Here is a 19,730-nt window from a genome sequence, read left to right as displayed (position 1 = left end):
CGCCCCCAATGGCCAGTGATGGAAGTAACTGGTTGAACCGGGAGGCCGGAAGCCACAGCCACTCCGTCTTGGAAGGGTTGAGTTTTAGTCGGTTGCCATCCATCCAGACCCGTACGGCCTCCAAACACGGGGACATCATTTCAACGGCCTCATTGGGGTGGTTCGGGGTGGAAATGTATAGCTGAGTATCATCAGCATACAGATGGTATCCCACCCCAAAACCACGGATGATCTCGCCCAGCGGTTTCATGTATGTGTTGAACAGGAGAGGCGAGAGCACCGACCCCTGTGGCACCCCACATGTGAGGGGGCTCCGGGTCGATCTCTGCTCCCCTGCCAACACACATTGCGTCCGGCCAGAGAGGTAGGAGCCAAACCACCGTAAAACGGTGCCCCTGACTCCCAGCCCCTCTAGCCGGTGCAACAGGATACCATGGTCGATGGTATCGAACGCCGCCGAGAGATCTAATAGGACCAGGATAGAGGAACAACCCCTATCTCTGGCCCTCCAAAGATCATCAACCAACGCGACCAAGGCCATCTCCGTGCTGTGCCCGGGTCGGAAGCCGGACTGGCGCGGGTCTAGATAATCATTCTCCTCCAGGTGACGTGGAAACTGTTGTGCCACCACACTCTCTACAACCTTCGCTAAAAAGGGAAGGTTGGAGACTGGACGATAATTGACTAGGTCCGTTGGGTCCAGGGAAGGCTTCTTGAGCAGGGGCCTCACAACCGCCTCTTTCAAGGCGGCCGGTAGAAACCCCTCACCCAGCGAGGCGTTCACTAGGCCCAGGAGCCAGTCGCGCGTAACCTCCCAGGATGCCAGTACAAGCCAGGAGGGACACGGGTCCAATAAACATGTGGTAGGACGCAGACGTCCACGCAACCTGTCCAAATCCTCGATGGCAACCGAGTCAAACTCCTCCCAGAACAGTCCCTCAAGACTCGCCTCGGGCATCTCCACTGGACCACTGAAAGGGGCCCATCCCATCCGGATTTGAGCGACTTTGTCCTGTAGATATTTCCCAAACTCCTCTGCTCTGCCCTGTAAAGGGGCTTCCCGCAGTCTCTCAAACAAGAGGGAGCGAGTCACCCGAAACAGGGCGGCAGGGCGGTTATCTGCGGACGCAATAAGAGCGGCACAATGTTGACGTTTGGCCGCTCTTAATGCCACAAGGTACGTCCTCAAATAGGCTCGTGCCTGTGCTCGGTCAAATTCGGAACGGGAGGATCTCCAACGACTCTCTAGGCGTCTCTTGTGGCGTTTCATCACCCTTAGCTCCTCGGTGAACCAAGGCGCCAGGGTGGTTCGTCTCTGCAGGAGAGGCCGCAAAGGCGCCACCCGGTCTAGGGCCCCGGTAGTCGCACTATTCCAGGCGTCTACCAGGTCCTCCACTCAGGGGCGGGTCAGGTCCACAGGAGGTGGCCCAAGCTCCGTCTGGAACCTATCTGGTTCCATCAGGCGCCTGGGGCGGAACCATCTAATACCTTCCGGTTCCGCCTCCCCGCAGCGGGGGGTAGCACCAGGGAAGTCAAGCCGGAGAAGTGAGTGATCTGACCATGACAGGGGAGTAATAGTTGAATCCCCTATTCCCAGATCACTCGTCCACTGGCCAGAGACAAAGACAAGGTCCAGCGTGTGGCCTCCCTCGTGAGTAGGGCCCTGAATTAATTGGGTCAGGTCCATGGCTGTCATGGAAGCCATGAACTCCCGAACCCCCTCAGATGCTTCTCCCATCGACAGCAGGTTAAAATCCCCCATCACTTAAAGGTTGGGGGTCTCAACCGCCACCGATGAGATCAGCTCGAGGAGTTCAGGCAGGGCTGCTGATGTATAGCGAGGAGCCAGGTATACTATCAGCAGGCCCAACTGCCTCCCTGGGCCCCATCTCACGACAAGGGAGTCACACCCGGATCTCTGCGGCACAGTGAACTCTCTCGGCTCCAAGTCTTCCCGGATAATCACTGCTACCCCACCGCCCCTTCCCTGGGCCCGAGGCTGGTGAAATGCTCGATAACCTGGCGGGCACATTTCCACGAGGGGTAGGCCTCCCTCGTGGCCCAACCAGGTCTCAGTTATTCCTGCGAGGTCTGGCTCCCCCTCCAAAATTAGATCGTGGATGAGGGGGGCCTTATTGACAACGGACCTCACATTGCATAACAGCAGTCTCAGGCCTTGGGTCTGTAGATCCTGACCACCTAGTATGCAGGGGTTGGTACAAACGACCGGGTATGACCAAAAACCCCGGTCTCCCAACCGACTACGCGCTCTTGATCTGTCCTCGCACCTGCCCCTCCCCACGACTGTTGGTATCAAAGAGCCCTGCACAGGAATGCTATCTTCCCTCTCCTCCCCCCCTCCGCTCCCTCCTCCTTCGACCACACCTAGATGCCTGGCTCTACCATCCCTCCTCAGCCATTATCTCTGAATCACAACTATCTTTGTTTTACATTTCTTCTTTTCAAGCAATCATCTTTTCCTGGCAATCTTGCATCTTCATTTTTAGCAATCATCTTCAAGGATTGTTATTTTCTAAATTTTTAAAAGAGATTTAAGAGCATAGCTGCTGGAAAAAAATATTCTTGATCAATGTGTTGTACTGGTTTTTCTAAAGTGTCAAAATGACAGAAATATTATTCCAAATTTTAGACTCTAAGCATTAACTCAGCATTTTCAATTACTTTTCTTCAGTTAAATTTATTTGTATTTATTTAACTCAGTAGAGAAGGAAAAGCTATATTTTTTCACAGCTAACTTACTCAGGAGTGATGTATTAAAAGATAAAGCAAAAAAGAAACCCAAATGGAGTTTAAACATTTATGATATATGTTTAAACTGTTGACTGCATCTGTTTTAGTTAGCAAATTTGTTTTGTGTCACTCTTAATCAGAAGACTTATATTTTTGTTTCTATTATTGATTTTACAGACATGCCAGTAAATGTTATTATCCTGGACAGTACATTCAGAAGTAACCTTACAGACATTTTAAATAAAAGCAGACATCAATTGGGCACTCAAAAATGAGATAAGAACTCATTTTCTATAAGAACTCAAAAAAGCAACCTCTTACTCTATTATATATTCTTTTTTCAAATGACACATCTTTCTTATCCCTTACTTTAAAAATTCAGTGAATAGGACAAATCAAGGACAGAGAAAAATTATCCCCTCCTGAAAACACATTGTTTGGAGATATAAAATAAATGAATGCAATGACAATATGTTTCACATAAAATCTTCTCATTTACCAACTGATACTATCATCAGCATGAGTACCATCATTTTATATCATCTTTATTCATATCACTAGGACCAATACGATTATGAGAAATGGGTGTGTTGTTCATAAGTATTACAGTATGCATTTCAAGTATACCTTGATAACCTATTAGAAACTGGGATTGCGGTTGTGGCTCCTGCTAGCATCCTTCTTGTTTCATGGAACTGGGCTTTTGAGATAATGATTTCAATGTATTATAATGATTCCAGACTTCCAGATTTCCCTGTAAGGCTGTCTGACAATGAGAAAGACTCATTGTCTTTCTTAGTATTCAACAACTGAAGGTCATGTGGAAGCTTCTGGTAAACCTTTTAGTATTTCTTAAATAAGTCTTTTAAATAAGTCATATAATAGAGTACTGTAACTAAGAAGTCCCCAGTGATCACCTCCTAATTGTCCTCAGGATTGGACATTCAAAAGAACCTTGAGCAATGATTTCATAATTTGAAAGGTTTTGTACACTATATGAACATACTGATTTAAGGCTATTTTGGGGTTGTACTCTAGAAACAGAATAGAAGAATGTATAAGCTTTAATGAAGCATCAAACTATGATGTAATAGATACAAGTGGAAGCCAAAAATCTATTTACCTGCTACAGAGAACCATTCCATTATCTAATTCTCCTAAGTACAACCAAGTTGGGGAAAGTGGATATCAACCATCAACAGGACTCCTAAAGCCCAAGTTCCAAGCAACAAATTTCATGCATGCCAAACCTACAACTCCCTTTAAAATCTTATCATATGGCATGGGATCATAATGGATGTAAAAAGAAGGTACTGTTAAAAATGCATATTCTTTCAACAAACACAATTGTTATTCAAACTGTTATCATTGTCATCATCATCAGAGCAACCCCCGATCTCCGCTCCTTCCGCAAGAAACTTAAGACCCACCTGTTCCACTTAGCTGGCCTGGCCTAACCGTAGCTTTAATCTTTAATCCTTCTGGCCGGTATTTTAAATTTTCGGGGGTAGACTTTTTAGGCTGCTTTTTAATTTTTATTATTGTACGGCTTTATATTTAATCTGTTTTTAAGGGGTATTTAATATTTTCTATTGTGTATATGGTTTTTTAGCTGCTGTCTGTACACCGCCCCGAGTCCCTTCGGGGAGAGGGGGCGGTCTATAAATTCAATAAAATTCAAATTCAAATCATTAACACCATCTCTTATTTCTCCTCATTGTGGTGCTTTTCTGCAGACACCCTGATATTCCTATCAGTCTCAGGGTTTTTAAAAATGAGGCTCTTTTATGGGACTGAAATAAAAGATACCTGAAAGGTCCCCAAAGCTGCCTTATCTCAAGCAGACTGATTAATATAACAAAGCAAACATTTTAGTTTCACAATTCTGTTAAGAATTAAGGGGTAATAGGCTAAACATTCTGCTAAGAAATTCCAGGCTGTATAATTTAAGGCCAAGTGAAAAACTGCAGTAACATTTTATATTATATATTAGAGTGTTGGTTTTCTCATTTCATTCCCACCAGTGAATTTTTGTAAGCATATTCTTAATGAGATTGTTCTGAATAGTCAGTTTCCTGACATTGCCTCACACAGAATGCTTTTCAACCAAATCTATCTCACACTCACATCAAATAATTAAATGCTATAGAAACATGAAGCCATTTAACTAGTATACAATTTACATACAGTACTAATACTTCCATGAAGTGTTTCCATGGTGAAAGGATTTGCTGGGGAAAGGGGAGGACACACAATTGGAAGCTCATTTTGTATCTCTATGAAGTTGCCCATTGAAGTGGTACCCGTTTATCTACATGCAATAGCCTACTTTTGAATCACTGAGTTGGTAGAGCACATGAGCTCACCTGGCCTTGCAACAGCAATGGGTCTTGAACACAAAGCTGCTGATTGGCAGCCTAGCATTTTAACCTTATGAAATCGTGCTCGTACTCCATACAGTATTTCTTAAGAAACAGAATTTTAACATATATCTACATATTGAATTTTAAAAGTGCTTCATTCAAAATATGAAATAATAATGCTAAACATAAAGGACCTAGTAAAACCAGACAGTACATTTTTTTCCTTGAGAGAATTTTATCAAGCGGAAAATCAGTTGGATTTAGAAATGCTTATCTTTGCTTCCTTTTATTTGCTGCTGAATCATCGCCAAATTTTTACTTGCTAATTCTTTCTCATAAATATATTAAGGACCTTGTATGAAACAGATCAAAATAAATCTCCGAAATAAAAATGGAGTTTAATGAATTGGTGTTAGTTAGGCAACATTTTCTCTGCTTATATTGCAGTTCTACAATTTCTATTTCTATTCAGAAATAAGTATTGCTGAATTGAATAGCGCTTCAGACCAAAGAAGTCCCAGATAAAAACGGATTAACTTGATTAGGTTTTGTAATATATGTTAAATGTAAAGAATAGCAACACACACTATCCTTTGCATTTAATATTATAAACATGTTCAAATATGAGCATTAAATATCTGAATCTGAAATCTTCTTACTTCCCAGGATCTGTGTATTCAGAATCTTCCTGGTGTTTTTTTTTTTTAAAAAAAAAACCTACCACATAACAATACACTTTGAAATTCCCTATCATAATACACATTGAATTTGTCATCTTTGAATTTGAAATGTCATCTTTGAGATTGGCAAGACATAAAGTTCAGCTAATTACTTTGCAGCATTTGTAAGCACTTCAGATAGCATCCCAAGCAAAAACATATATATACACTGGGTATACACACACACACACACACACACACACACACACACAGCATTTTTAAATGCAGCAAGTCAGGCTGTTACATGAACTTTATCACCTTTTGATCATTCATGCATTTCACTGTTATAATACCATTCTGATTAATAGCTATTTCTAAAAACTTCAATACATGCGATTAACAGAATGTACCAAAAAAGGTGCTCACAGAAGCAGTACAGATCATGCTGCACACTTTTTCCCAATAATTTTTCACTGTGTTCATGTTTAAAGTGTTATTTTCAGCTTCACTGAGATTTTTAAGGTCCAGTTATATTTTTAAAATGAATTGCATTCTGTCCAGGTGCTCATATAATTACCTAGTCTACCTTGGCTCACATGTTGTAATACCTGGATAACTAATTCAACACTTTGAACAGTTTTGGAGGGAAATGGTACCCAATTTCAAATAATCTGTGTTTTTTCTCGATTGTCAGATTGTGTTTAGCTGTGGGAGTTTAACAAGCTATATGTCTCCATTGCTCCAGATGTACACATCGGGAAAAGAGATGATGAGGGACAGGGACTTGGATGTGTAGATTAAATAAACATTTTTAACAACAAATCCTGGCACTCGTGTTCTCACCATTCCTACCATCTCTGAAGCATGACCAAATGATTAGTGGGGACTGTATCTGTGTATCTCAAAGTAATGGAGATTCTTTTTTCCATCTGGCATGTATTGAAGTCTGAGTGCTCCATTGGTTTGTGCGTTTTCAGTTTGATGAATTCATTATTCTCTATCTTCTTCTCTCACCACTTCAAATCAGAATGTTTGCCAAATGGCTGGTAGGTAACTTTTTGTGTATTAACGTACCCTTAATATTTGTTTCCTCAGATCTTTAATTTCCACAGAAATTCCACAGGCAACAATCATTGGTTTCAGGTATGTATTCACTTCTACATATCTATCACACTATTGCCTTTCAAGGTAAGAAGGGCTGTGCAAGGTGCAGTAATGGAGTACGAAACAGTAAATGAATGATGTGAGAAAAAGAAATGTAGCTAAATGGGATTTAAAGCAACAGTACTTGTTATACTTTTCTATACCTTTATATCTTTGCTCTGCAAAGCCCCTGAATTGGCTTTTATTCAATAATCCTCCAAACTCTTTCTTTTAGATGATCTCTCAGTAACTCTATTAAATCATGTCATTCTCAAGCATTCTCTTTCTTTTGACCCATTCATTCTTTGCATATTTATTTTGCACTCAGATCTTCATTTACTCTCTATTTGATCAACTCACCTCAGTATATTCCTTTTGTATTTTCTATTCAGTCAGCGCCCATTTTGGATCCTACTTTTGTTTCTTTATGACAAAAGAGTTCTGAAGTAGCTTTATTACCATTGCATTCAATTTCATTTTTTTTTAATTTTTCCTGATAAAACCATGATTGGCTACAAAGGTCAATATCTATGAGACCACCGTGGCATATGGAAGATTGCAGCTTGGAATTTAAGGGGAGTAAGTGATAAAGAGCATCTGTTTAATGCAAACTTCAATATGCATTTAATTGGTTATATTGAGAATTTGCAACTGACAGCCAAGCGTGCTTTATCTAAGTTGACAAATGCTTTTGGCAAGCTTTCCTTTAAAATATACTTTTAATACACTTTTCACTTTTTAACTTTTTTCTACTGAGCCACAAATTTCAGTTTCAATCTTACCTGGAAGTATAACTTGTGATTAACTTAAAAATCATTCCAATTTATCTCACTTGTTTGGCATCAAGTACAAAGATAACTAAGGTACATTGGATCTCACAATGCTAACTTATGTCTTTCATTGAGGAAGCTCTCAAGAAAGAGCAAAAGAGGGAGAAAAGCAAAGAAAAGCAGTTGTCTAGGTGAAGTCAGGGAAACGAAAATGCTGACACCATAATTCTGAACAGCATGTAAGAGATAACGCAATTTCATTTAATAAAAAAAATTACACAATTTCAAACATACGTGTAAGATGTTTCAAACCTACAAATATTTCTGCATGATTTCTGTTGACCACATATAAATAATTCGATGGTGGTGACTGTACTTGACTTACAACAGTTCATGTAAAGTTACAACAGCACTGGGCAAAGAAACTTATGACAGTTTTTCACACTTACAGCCATTGCAGCATCCCCATGGTCATGCGATTTACATTCAGATGCTTGACAACTGGTCATGTGATTCTCTTTTGTAACCTTCTGACCAGCAAAGTCAGTGCGAAAGCCACATTCATTTAACAACCCTGCTTCTAACTTAACAACTGATGTGATTCACTTAACAATCTGTGTGGCAAGAAAGGTTGTAAAATGGGGCAAATTGACAAATGTTTCACTTAGCAACAGAAATTTTGGGCTCCACTGTCATAAGTTGAGGACTACCTTCAGTATATAGCTTGCATTATATGTACCCAATGTGAAGTCTGAAGAACTACTGACTAGCGTTTATATGCTAGTATAGTATGTCCTGAATAATTATTATATTCTAATCCATTTCTGAGATTACTAGCATTAGTAATTTGTATAATATTAGTAACTCATGCTTGGTTTTCTTTCTCTGTTCTTAGTATAGTTGTTTATACTGTAAGCATCCCAAAAAACACAAAGTAAAGTTCCTTATTGTAACTATTAATTGTCTTTAACAACTACCATAATTCAATAACCTTTAGTACTCAGAAGGATCTACCAGGATTTTTCTCTATACAGTGAAAGGATTATAATATATAATATAAAGCTGTCCTAGTGATTACGGTAAATTTCCAAGTTACCAATACTGTAATATGAAGTATTTCATTAATATACATGTACATTATATACAATGGTGAGTTTCCATTTGTTTTACTACCGGTTCGCTCGTGTACATGCTCGCGCACTTGCACAATGCTTTTGCGCATGCACAGAAGCGTCTGGTTGGGTGGGCAGAGCCTTCCACTTTCGCCACTACTGTTTTGCCTGATCCGGGGCAAACCGGCAGAAAGCCATCTCTGGGGGAAGCTGGGGAAAATCTGACTAGAATTTTCTATTGGACTTATGAAAAATAAAAGTATTCAAAAATTAGTTACTCTACACTTTCAACATTGAGAGACTTTAGGAGACAATGAGAAACCTTTGAGACATATGAAAATTATACAGTGAATTCAAAAGAAACACATAAAAAACGAATTGAGCATCTGAAGTAGTAGAAGGCAGCATAGAGAGTATTAGAATGAACTGTATCTTAAGAGTCTAATTTTAATTATTATCTCTTTAGACTGTGAAATAGTTTTAAAACAGATAATTTAATGAAAACTGAAGCAAGATGGACTTTTGATAGTTACAGACTGCATTTAACATTTCTGGTAAGGGTCAAGAGTCATAGGGAGACAATAAAGCTGCTACATCAATATCAAGTGCATAAAGGTGAGATTTTGGAAGGAGATGGTTCCCAGTTTTGTGAAGGTATAATCCTAATCCTATTTTCCAGTCCCTTAATCTTAGCTGTGGTCTGGATGAAGAGATTGGGATGGAAGTTGGAGAGGGGCTTAGAAAGGAGCACTTGTCAATATTCTGAGCTGATATCCAACTACTTCTGAGGGTTTTCTCCTTCACTTTGGAACTCCTACTTAGAATTTGATTTTTCTTTGGCCAACATCTTGCTACTCTACACTTAGTTCCGCTAAGTTTGGTTTTCAGAGACTTATCCTGCTGAAGGACAAAGCACTAAGACCCTTCCTATCATTTCTTTCCAACATTCTGTTGCATTGGAAAGAATTAAAAGAGTAAAACTCTATGTTCTTTAGAAGTTGCATGAAAATATTAGCAAAAGTAATAGAATTAAAAATAAAATCAAAATATTAGATTTTACATTTCTGTAAGTCTATTTTAAGTAATTAAAATTAATTTAAATGGCTTAAATCAAGAAAACAAAACTGTATATCCATCATTCAAAATACATGAACCATCAGATCTATGGCACTTCTTCCCAGAAATTAATGAAAACTGCATTGTGATTATTAAAAGTTACCCGTTTCATTAGAGCTAATATGCATATTCAGTATGTATGTGACTGAAACAAGAAAACGATTAATAAAAATAGACTCCATTGCTATAGGGAAGTCTTTTATATCCCTATGGAAATGTTCAATTGTAACTTCTCCCATCCGTTTTCCCACAGCAACATTGACCCACAAAAAGGAGAAAAGATTGATTTCAGGCATGATCAAAACATCAAGAAAGGTAAGTTAAGAAACTCACAGAATCTTTTATTTCAGAGGGAAATGAGCTTTTACATATAAGAGTGCTTTTTACTTTGAAATGGAAATATCAACATCTAAAATGGAAACATATTAGAATTCATACCAGGAAAGCTAAAATGTAGCTCAACCCCTTATTTATTTTAGTACAAAGTTTTGGATGTAAATACCATTATCATTTTTTATTTAAAACCAAGAACACTGGAAACTATTTTTTTTTTAAAAAAACATATTTTGTACTATTCTCTACAGAACTCTTCTAATGTCCAGTAGTGGGGGGGGGGGGGGGAATCAGGATAATCACCAGTTGCTTATAGAGGAAAACAGTTTACAAAAAAATATTGATGTGTTTTTATTTCCCTTGATTAATGCCTGCACATACATTATGCAGGCAGGGGTGGGCTTCAAACATTTTAGCAAGGTTTTTCCTGCCCGGTTGTTGGATGGGTGTGGCCATGGTAGACATAATCTAGTCATCCTCCTGCACCACAGCGGAGGGCGAGTTGCCCTCCCCGGGCTCCGGAGGCTTTCCTTGAGCCTCCGGAGGGTGAAAATGGCGTTCCCGAACTTTCAGTGACCTGTTTTTTGCCCTCCCTGAGCCTCTCCGCACACCCTGCACTTACCGGCATCCAAAACGGGCCACGTGGGAACTCCTGGGAGGGGCGGGGTGGGTGGGGCCAACCAGGAGTGGGATTTGGGGGTTCTCTGAACTGCACAGAATCTTAGCTAGAGGTTTTCCCGAACCCCTGTAAACCCCCAGCAGCCCACTCCTGCATGTATATATACATTGTTATTTACAAAAGATATACAGATGGTCTTCAATTTACAACCATTATTTAGTGTATTTATGATGGTTTCAATGTCCTGGGGTTCGTGTGATCTCCTTTGCGACCTTCTGACAAGTGAAGAAAATGGGGAAGATAGATTCATTTAACAACCATGTTATTAACTTAACAACTGCAGTGATTCATTTAGCAACTGTGGCAAGAATGGTCATAAAATGAAGCAGAACTCACACAACTACTGTCTCAGCAATGGACATTTTGGACTCAATTGCCATTGTAAGTCAAGGATTTTTATTGCAGGTTTCCTTCTAATCTAAAATCTCACATCCTGCAGACCTGAATGATGAAAAATATAGCAACAAAAACATGGAAAGCAAATGAATCCTGCCTCATTCAAAAGTTTCATCAATACAACACCAATGTTATCTTTCCTTTCTTACAATGATGTGAACTTCCTACTCTAAGGAAAAGTCCATGGATATTGGATACAGTTTCACAGTATTTCGTCTAGAGCTCAGTTCCTGTTCCATTGTCTTCTTTGTGGATTTCCCCTTGATTCCAAAAGTGAAGGTGACACTTTCACATTCTTTTTCTTACTGCTTAAGGGAAAGTTTTGCTATCTCTTTCCAATGCGAGCTCCAATGAGGAAATGGAAAACTAAAGGCTAAGACATCAGAGACTATTTATTGTAGTGGGGTTCAATCTGGCCCAAGTTCCTCCCCAACCACCTCACTGTCCTACTCTTCTGCCAGTTCTGCAGGCTACCGGTAGACCAGAACAGCAATTTTAAGACCCATGGACTTCAACTCTCAGAATTTCCCAGGCAGCCACGCTGACATAGGAACTCTGGGAGTTGAAGCCTGCAAGTATTAAAGTTACCAAGTTTGGACACTCCTGATTTAGTACTTCCTCATTGGCCAGTTGGAGGAAGTGCTACCTACCTCAAAGAATGTAAAGTTAAAACTGCATAGTAGCATGAAAATGTTATTCATAGTGTGTAGGATTAAAAAAAAAGTGTTACATGGAATGGACCTCAATAATTTAATGAAAATATGACATATAGTAATTATTTTTTATAAGGCAATTTTCCTACGTCCTTTTCAGATTAGGGCAGGGAATTTTGATTAGAATTCAGATTTTTCAAAAATCACAGATGAATGGCCTCGCATTTTCATACTGTCTTTTGTAAATCACGAAATTTTTTTAGAAGCTGGAAATTCTTGAGATTATCAGTAGTATGAAACTTCACTTCAAAGATAATCTGCTCATGATTATTCATTTCCTTGCATTACATAGCATCTGCACAAACCCTCCCAATTAACAGAAATAACAGGAAAAAATCAGCTAAGCATTATCTTTAACACAATTGCTTAGAATCTTAGATTCTACTGCAGCATTTCCAGAAGAAGAGAAAGGGTCAATAGCCATACATACTGGGTTATTTTTCTAAACATGCTACTTAAATCATGAAAAATATCAATTTTTCCACTATGTCTTGAGAATTATCAAAAATTAATTGCATGCATTTCCATGACTTCCTTACATATTTCTTAATTTATATGGCTAGCCATCTTACAAAAAGTTACTCTTGGCAGTTTACAAGATATAAAACAATAAGTACAAAATCCAGTCTATCTATCTATCTATCTATCTATCTATCTATCTATCTATCTATCTATCTATCTATCATCTATCTATCTATCTATCTATCTATCATCTATCTATCTATCTATCTAACTACCATATATATATATATATATATATATATACACACATACATGTATGTATGTACGTGTGTGTGTGTGTGTGTGTGTGTGTGTGTGTGTGTATGTATGTATTTGTGTTACAACCCCTGGTACGCCCAAATATGGGAGGGAGCTCACTACTCCCCCTTTCTGTCCTTCAGCTCATTACAGAAGACCATCCAGGCAGAAAACCATATTTTTATTTTTAATGTTGCCTTTTTATATTTGTGTTGTATTTGTGCTGATAAATAAATAAAGGGAGACTAGTATATATCTATTTCAAGCTATTTAGCTCTCATCAGCTAGCCATACCCTTACTGGGATTTGAACCTGGGCTGTATTACATATTAGGCAGACACATTAGCCACTAAGTCACAGGCTTATTTGGGCATACCAGGGGTTGTAACACAAATACATACCTATTTCCCTGGCTCAGCTGATAAAGAGGAGAGCCTGTGGCTTAGTGGCTAATGTGTCTGCCTAATATGTAATACAGCCCAGGTTCAAATCCCAGTAAGGGTATGGCTAGCTGATGAGAGCTAAATAGTTTGAAATAGATCTATACTAGTCTTTATACTATACTAATACTCCTTTATTTATTTATCAGCACAAATACAACATATATATACATGCCATTGACTCATGGCATGACCACTGCATCTATAAGTGAGTCAACATTAAAGTGTAGGATGTGGGTGGCAAAGATCTGAATGCGTATCCCTCTGCTATTCTAAAATGATTTTGAAGTGATTTTGAAGAAACAAAAGCTGATAATATTTTAATAATATTTTATTATTATAATGTAATAATGTAATCACACACTAGCATCCAAATTCCACTTTTACCATGGATTCTTGTATTACAATGAGACTAAAAAATCTATTTTTCAAAAATGTTGAGAGGGAAGGTTGAACATCTTTCTGGGTTCCTTGGGAATAAAAAGGTGAGATAAAAAGCATTTAACAAAGAGACTTCATGCAAAACAACGTAACTTGCATATAACATGGAGATCTGCATACAGAACAGCAATTGTAGGATTTTTAAAACTATTAGTGCTAAGTCCTAGCCATTAAAATTTGAAAAGACGAAGGGATTTCAAATAGCTTTTGACTCAGGTATGGCGCTAAAATTTAGATTTATACATTTACTGTATCTAAGGACAAGAATAACTATGGACTATGCATATGGAAACATTGAAATACAGATACAAGTGTGACCTAAAAATTGTTAGAAGTAAAATGAACTGGATGTACATTTATTATGGGCTCAATAAGATAACAAATGAAAGGAAATATGAGGTACTGTATCTCCATCCATTTAATTTCTATGAAGAAAGATACTGGCTAAGAGATTCTAACAGCTAAAACCTCCATCATTTGTTTGCCTATTGAAATGCCCTTTTCCTTCCAGAATAAACATTTCTACAAAGTTTCTAATATAATTGTAAGCAAAAACTGCTTCCTCTTTGGGAAAATATTAATAATAAGGAAGACATGAAATGATAGTTATAACTATAATAGATGTCATTGTAAGGCAAGGTTGTATCATTAGTTTAGCTACAAGGATATTTGTTTTGTTACTAGTGGAAATTTAATTGTCATGAAAGTTAATTCCCCACCCTAAATGGACAAACTTTTAGGTTGTACATGTGAATGTCATTTCTCCAGTAAGCTATTTAGAGGAAAGGAAATGTCTTCTGGATGTTTGAACTCATTTTGTGGATTAGAAACATCTTAAAAACTTCAGATTTTGTTTACACAAAGCCCCACTAAATTGATATGGTTGAAAAGGCTAATACTTGTTTTCCCACCCATATCATGATAAACCCTTTCAATCACATAGTTTCTAATAAAAGCTTAAGTCCGTGCCCTAATGCTGTATGACTTCAACAGATGACTAAATGCAGAAGTTTGATGGGGTGATTCAATTCAAAGGTAATTCAATCGAATCACTCTCTTGAAGCAGATCCATTAAACAGGGTAGCACAAAGCTTTTAGTTCCCTGATCTGAATAGCTGCTTTGCTTCAGCTGCTTCTCTGGCAGTTCTGTGATCTTCTGCAGATGTGCAATACATGTGCTAAAGCCACCTGCATTGCTGCACATACACAAAAGTCACTGGTCTCCAAAGAAAGTAACCAGTTGCAGGGGATTGGTTTTGCCTCATCATGAGGTGTTGCTAAACAAAAACCAAAGCAACTTTAAAAATAGTTGTGTGATTTCAACATAAAATAGGAACTGAACCAACATGGCAGGGCCGTCTTAACAGCATTATGGGCCCTGGGGAAAGCAATGTACTGGGGCCCCTATGATAACTATTCAAAGGAATAAAAATGTAAATGGTCAATAAAATTAAAAGTTTATTTATTTTATTGGCACTTCCAACAAAATCAGTGTTGAAACATTAAAAACATGCTTTAAATACTTATATATTTATTTTAAGGCCAGAAGAATCCTTGTAATAATAGAAGAATGTTAAGAAAATATTTTATGACATGCAAAATATGAATATAATTTGAAAAACTCCACCGTTTAAACCCATTACTAAAACAAGCAGCTACCATTTTCGAATCACAATTTTAAAATACCCAAGCCGGTTTCAATTACTCAATTTTTATTTATATAAAATAAGTCCAATGGTGCCAGGAAAGTTTGGCAGACAAAGAATTCACACTTTTTTCCCAGCTGCCAACGTAGTGACCGGCAGCCTTGATAGTGCTGAAAAAGAACAGCATCTCCACCTTTTTCCATCAAGCTGTGTGCAGAATAAGCCTGATTTCAATTCTGTCACAGGCATCCAGAATATGTAAATGGTGTTAAAGAAAACAGTTTCTAATTCTGTCACCCTTTCAGTGAAGTTGTAAAGATGTCAGTTCAGACTGAATGGCATTATGAGATTGGGTGTTGGTTCTTTCCTGATATGCCCGTTCTCCGGACGGTGGAGGCAGCAGCCAGAATGGGTTGTCTCTGTCCCTTGACCAATCGGACTGAGTCTACAGTTGTGACATCACTGGTACCACTGGTGGGTCCTTCAGCTTTAATGAAGGTAGATCTGTAGACTGACACGTGGTGTTAATCACAAGAATCGATAACACACTCACATTCTCCTTCAGAAGCCCTGAGCTATTTATAAGTCCCAATCAGTAAAAAGAGTCCCAGGAGAAGTCAACTAAAGGGTGGGGCTGGCTGCTGTCTCCACCGTCCGGAGAACGGGTGTATCAAGTAAGAACCAATGCCCATTCTCCCCAGTTGGTGGAGACAGCAGCCAGAATGGGACATACCAAAGCTTGTCCATAATATTAAAGGTGGGAAGATGACTGGCCTGAGGACGATTTTTCAGACCTGACCTGTTAGAGCACCCTCCTGCCGAAAGTGGCATCTGCTGACGCATATCTGTCTAGTCTATAATGGTTTACAAATAGAGATGGTGAAGACCTTGCAGATTTCCTCGATCGAAGCTTGGGTGAACCACACTGCTGAGGTAGCCATGCTGTGAGTTGAATGCACCATCACGTGCTGAGGGAGAGGTAGTCTGAGAGCTCCATATGTCTTTAAGGTGCAGGATCTGATCCAGCATCCAACAGACCAAAAAGAGTCTTTGGCACCCATGTTAGTTTGATGAAAAGAAACAAACAAGGCCTCCAAACGGCGGAAGGAAGCAGTTCTTGAGACGTAGATGCGGAGTGTGCGGCGCACGTCCAGCTTGTGCCATTTGTGTTCAGGTCTATGTGCAGGGGAAGGACAAAAGTTAGGGGGGACGAACTCCTGGTCCCTGTGAAATCGACTGTCGACTTTCAGGATGAAAGCCGGGTCAAGACGGAGCACCACCCTGTCCTCATGGAAAATACAGAGGTTTTGTCTAGTGGATAGGGCTGCAATTTCAGAGATGCGACATGCAGAGGTAATTGCCACCAAAAAGGAGAGTTTGAGAGACAGGTACCTCATGCAGACCGTGCATAGAGGTTCAAAAGGGGATTTAGTGAGAGTGTCCAGAACTTTGCTCAGGTCCCAGGTGGGGAATCTGTGCATGGTGGGAGGACTGAGGTTGGCCGCCCCCCGGAGAAATTGAGTCACTAGTGGATAGTGAGAAAGTGTCTCAAAAGATGGCAATATAAGAACTGATGCTAGCGCAGCCACTTGCCTTTTTAGTGTGTTGACGGAAAGTCCACTGTCCAGCCCTTACTGAAGGAAGCCCAGGATTGCCGAAACTGATGCAGAAGATGAGACAACATCGTGGCTGTCGCACCAAGTTTGGAAGGCCCTCCAGGTGGCGTCATAGATACGATTGTTGATGTGTGCCTGGAGGCTTGGAGAGTCTGAATGACCCTTGGACAGAGGTTCACTGCAGCTAGGGCTGTTTCCTCAATCTCCAAGCAGTCAATTGTACCCAGAGTAGATCTAGATGGATGAGCGAGCCTTGTGTCAGGGTGGCTTTGTGTAGGGGGATCCACCACGGAGGACCACTGAGAGATTGACCCAGTCCACAAACCACAGCCTGCGCAGCCCGTTAGGGGCTAGAAGAATGAGCTTGGCCTGCTCCTTGAGCATCTTCCTGGTGACCCTCTGGATCATCGGAAGAGGGAAAACACGTATAGCAGGCCCTCCGGCCACCTGCAATGGAGAGCATCCAACCTCGCCGACTTGGGGCCTGCATACCTGGTGAAGAAGGTGTGCAGTTTGTTGTTCAGATGAGTCAAGAACAGGTCTGTCACTGGAACGCCGAACCTGTTGGTCAATTCTAGGAACAGCTCTGGTGTTATGCTCCATTCTGCATGATCGATGTGGGATGGCCTCAGCCAGTATGCCTGGATGTTGTCCACTCCGCTGATGTGCTCAGCATGGAGACACAATAGATGACATTCTGCCCAGGTAACCAGGTGATTCACCTCTCCATCAGAGCACAGGACCACATGTCCCCTTGCCGGTTCACATGTGCTTTCACTGTTATATTGTCTGTGAGAACTAGTGAATTTGTCACAAGGTCTTGGTGTCAGCTCGTTATGGCCATATGTATACGTCGCAGTGGGACATGGTGATGGGCATGGTGGCTTGAGCACCAGATGAATTGCTCACAGCTTGATTTGATATTGTGTCTTTTCTCGTGAAGAAACCAGGTTCCTTGTGACATTTGACACTGGAGATGCCCCCCCAACCTGCTAGGCTGGCATCTGTGGTGACTATGATTTGGGCCAGGTCCCAGAAGGAGGACTCCTGGGCTACTTTTGGAGGGATCCGCCACCCCAGGGATCTGGTTACCTCTGCTGGTAAGGTGACTTGCCTTGTTGAGCAGCTTGTGTTGGCTTTTTGGAACAGCAGCACGAACCACTGCAGCTTCTGACTGTGCAGCCTGGACCAGGAGACGATGCCGAAGCAGGAGACCATCTTCCCCAGCAGTTGGGAGAAATGGAGTAGAAATGTTCTGCAACTGCTTTTCACCTGTCGGGCCATCTGTTGCAGACTGGAGAGGCAGTCTGGAGAGAGAAAGACTGTGCCCTGCACTGTGTACATTACTGCACATAGGTGTAGCAGTCTTGTTGTGGGAACAAGGTGGCTTTTCTCCATGTTTATGAAAAACCAGTGCTCCCCGAGTATTGATAGAGTGGTCTGGAGGTCCCTGTGCACCTGGTGTGCTGACCTGGACTGTATGAGCACATTGTCGAGGTAGCACTGTAGTCTGATGGTCTGCTATTGCCACCAATACTTTGGTGAACACCCTCGGTGCTTATGAAAGACCAAAAGGAGTGCCTTGTACTGGTAGTGCTTTGAGGCAAAGCAGAACCTTAGGTATTGTCTGTGGGCAAGCAGAATGGGGATATGGGGGTATCAAGTCCACCAATATTAGGTGGTCGCCCTCCATGATCCCCTCTAAAATAGTTTGGAGCGAATGCATTTTGAACCTGCATATTTGACATACAGGTTCAGAGTTTGTAGGTCAAGGATTGCCCTCCACCACCACCACCACCTCCCTGATGCTTTTGGGACAACAAAGAGTCGGGAGTAAAACCCTTGACCTACCTGATCCAGACGGACAGGTTGAATTGCCCGGATCTCCATAAGGGGTTGGATGGCCTGTTCCATCATGCACCTGCAAGGTGGGTCCCGAGGTGCAGGACAACAGAGAAAAGGCATCGGGGGGAGGGGAGAAATTCCAATGACAGACCAAATTGAATTTTGTTTAGGACTCACTGGTTCGAAGTAGTTGTTGTCCACTAATCGGCAAAGGCCAAAAGGCGACCCCTATCAGGAAACTGTTCAGACAGTCATTTCTGGCATCTGAAGAGTCAGTTGGAAGGTCCCTTGAAGGGCTTCTTGGGAGGGAAATGTTGGTTTCCCTTCCCAAATCTGTCCTGAGGCTGGTAGGACTGCCTGAAGTTAGATTGGTGTTGGGGATGAGAGGCATAGAAACCCCCGTTCCCCTCCAAAAGGGAGAACTTCAGTAGAAGGGAGTAGATTTATTTTCAGACTTTCGAAAAAGAGAGGGCAGGATCTTGAATTTATTGTGAGATTCCACCAGGAGGGTTTCCAGGGAGCCCCAAAAAGTTTTTCTCCCCCAAATGGAGCTGAAGCCAGTTTCCACTTGGCCCTTGCATTGGCTTGCCATTGTTTCAACAAGAGCAAACATCTGGTAGAGACAGAAGAAGCCATGGTTTTGGATGAGAATCTGACCGAATTGAGGGAAGCATCAGCAGTTAATTCCATGGCCACCTTAATTTTGTTAAGATCCCTATGGGTCCAAGAATCAGAAGTGGAAAGCCATTCCTGGATCTGTTTGATCCAGAGAATGGTGGCTCTGCTGAAGAAAGATGCAGAGGTAGAAGATCTAACAAGAGTGTTCCTTGACCAGCGTCTGTTCGGAATGCTTGTCTTTGGGTTTCAAAACATCCTCTGGGGACCCTGTCAGGGCTGAAGGGGAGGACAGGGACGCCACAGGTGGGTCTACAGATGGGGTTTCCAGAA

Source organism: Natrix helvetica, assembly GCF_964273705.1.
Source record: "Natrix helvetica genome assembly, chromosome: 2".
Classification (NCBI taxonomy): Eukaryota; Metazoa; Chordata; class Lepidosauria; order Squamata; family Natricidae; genus Natrix; species Natrix helvetica.
This window is presented reverse-complemented; position numbering follows the sequence as displayed.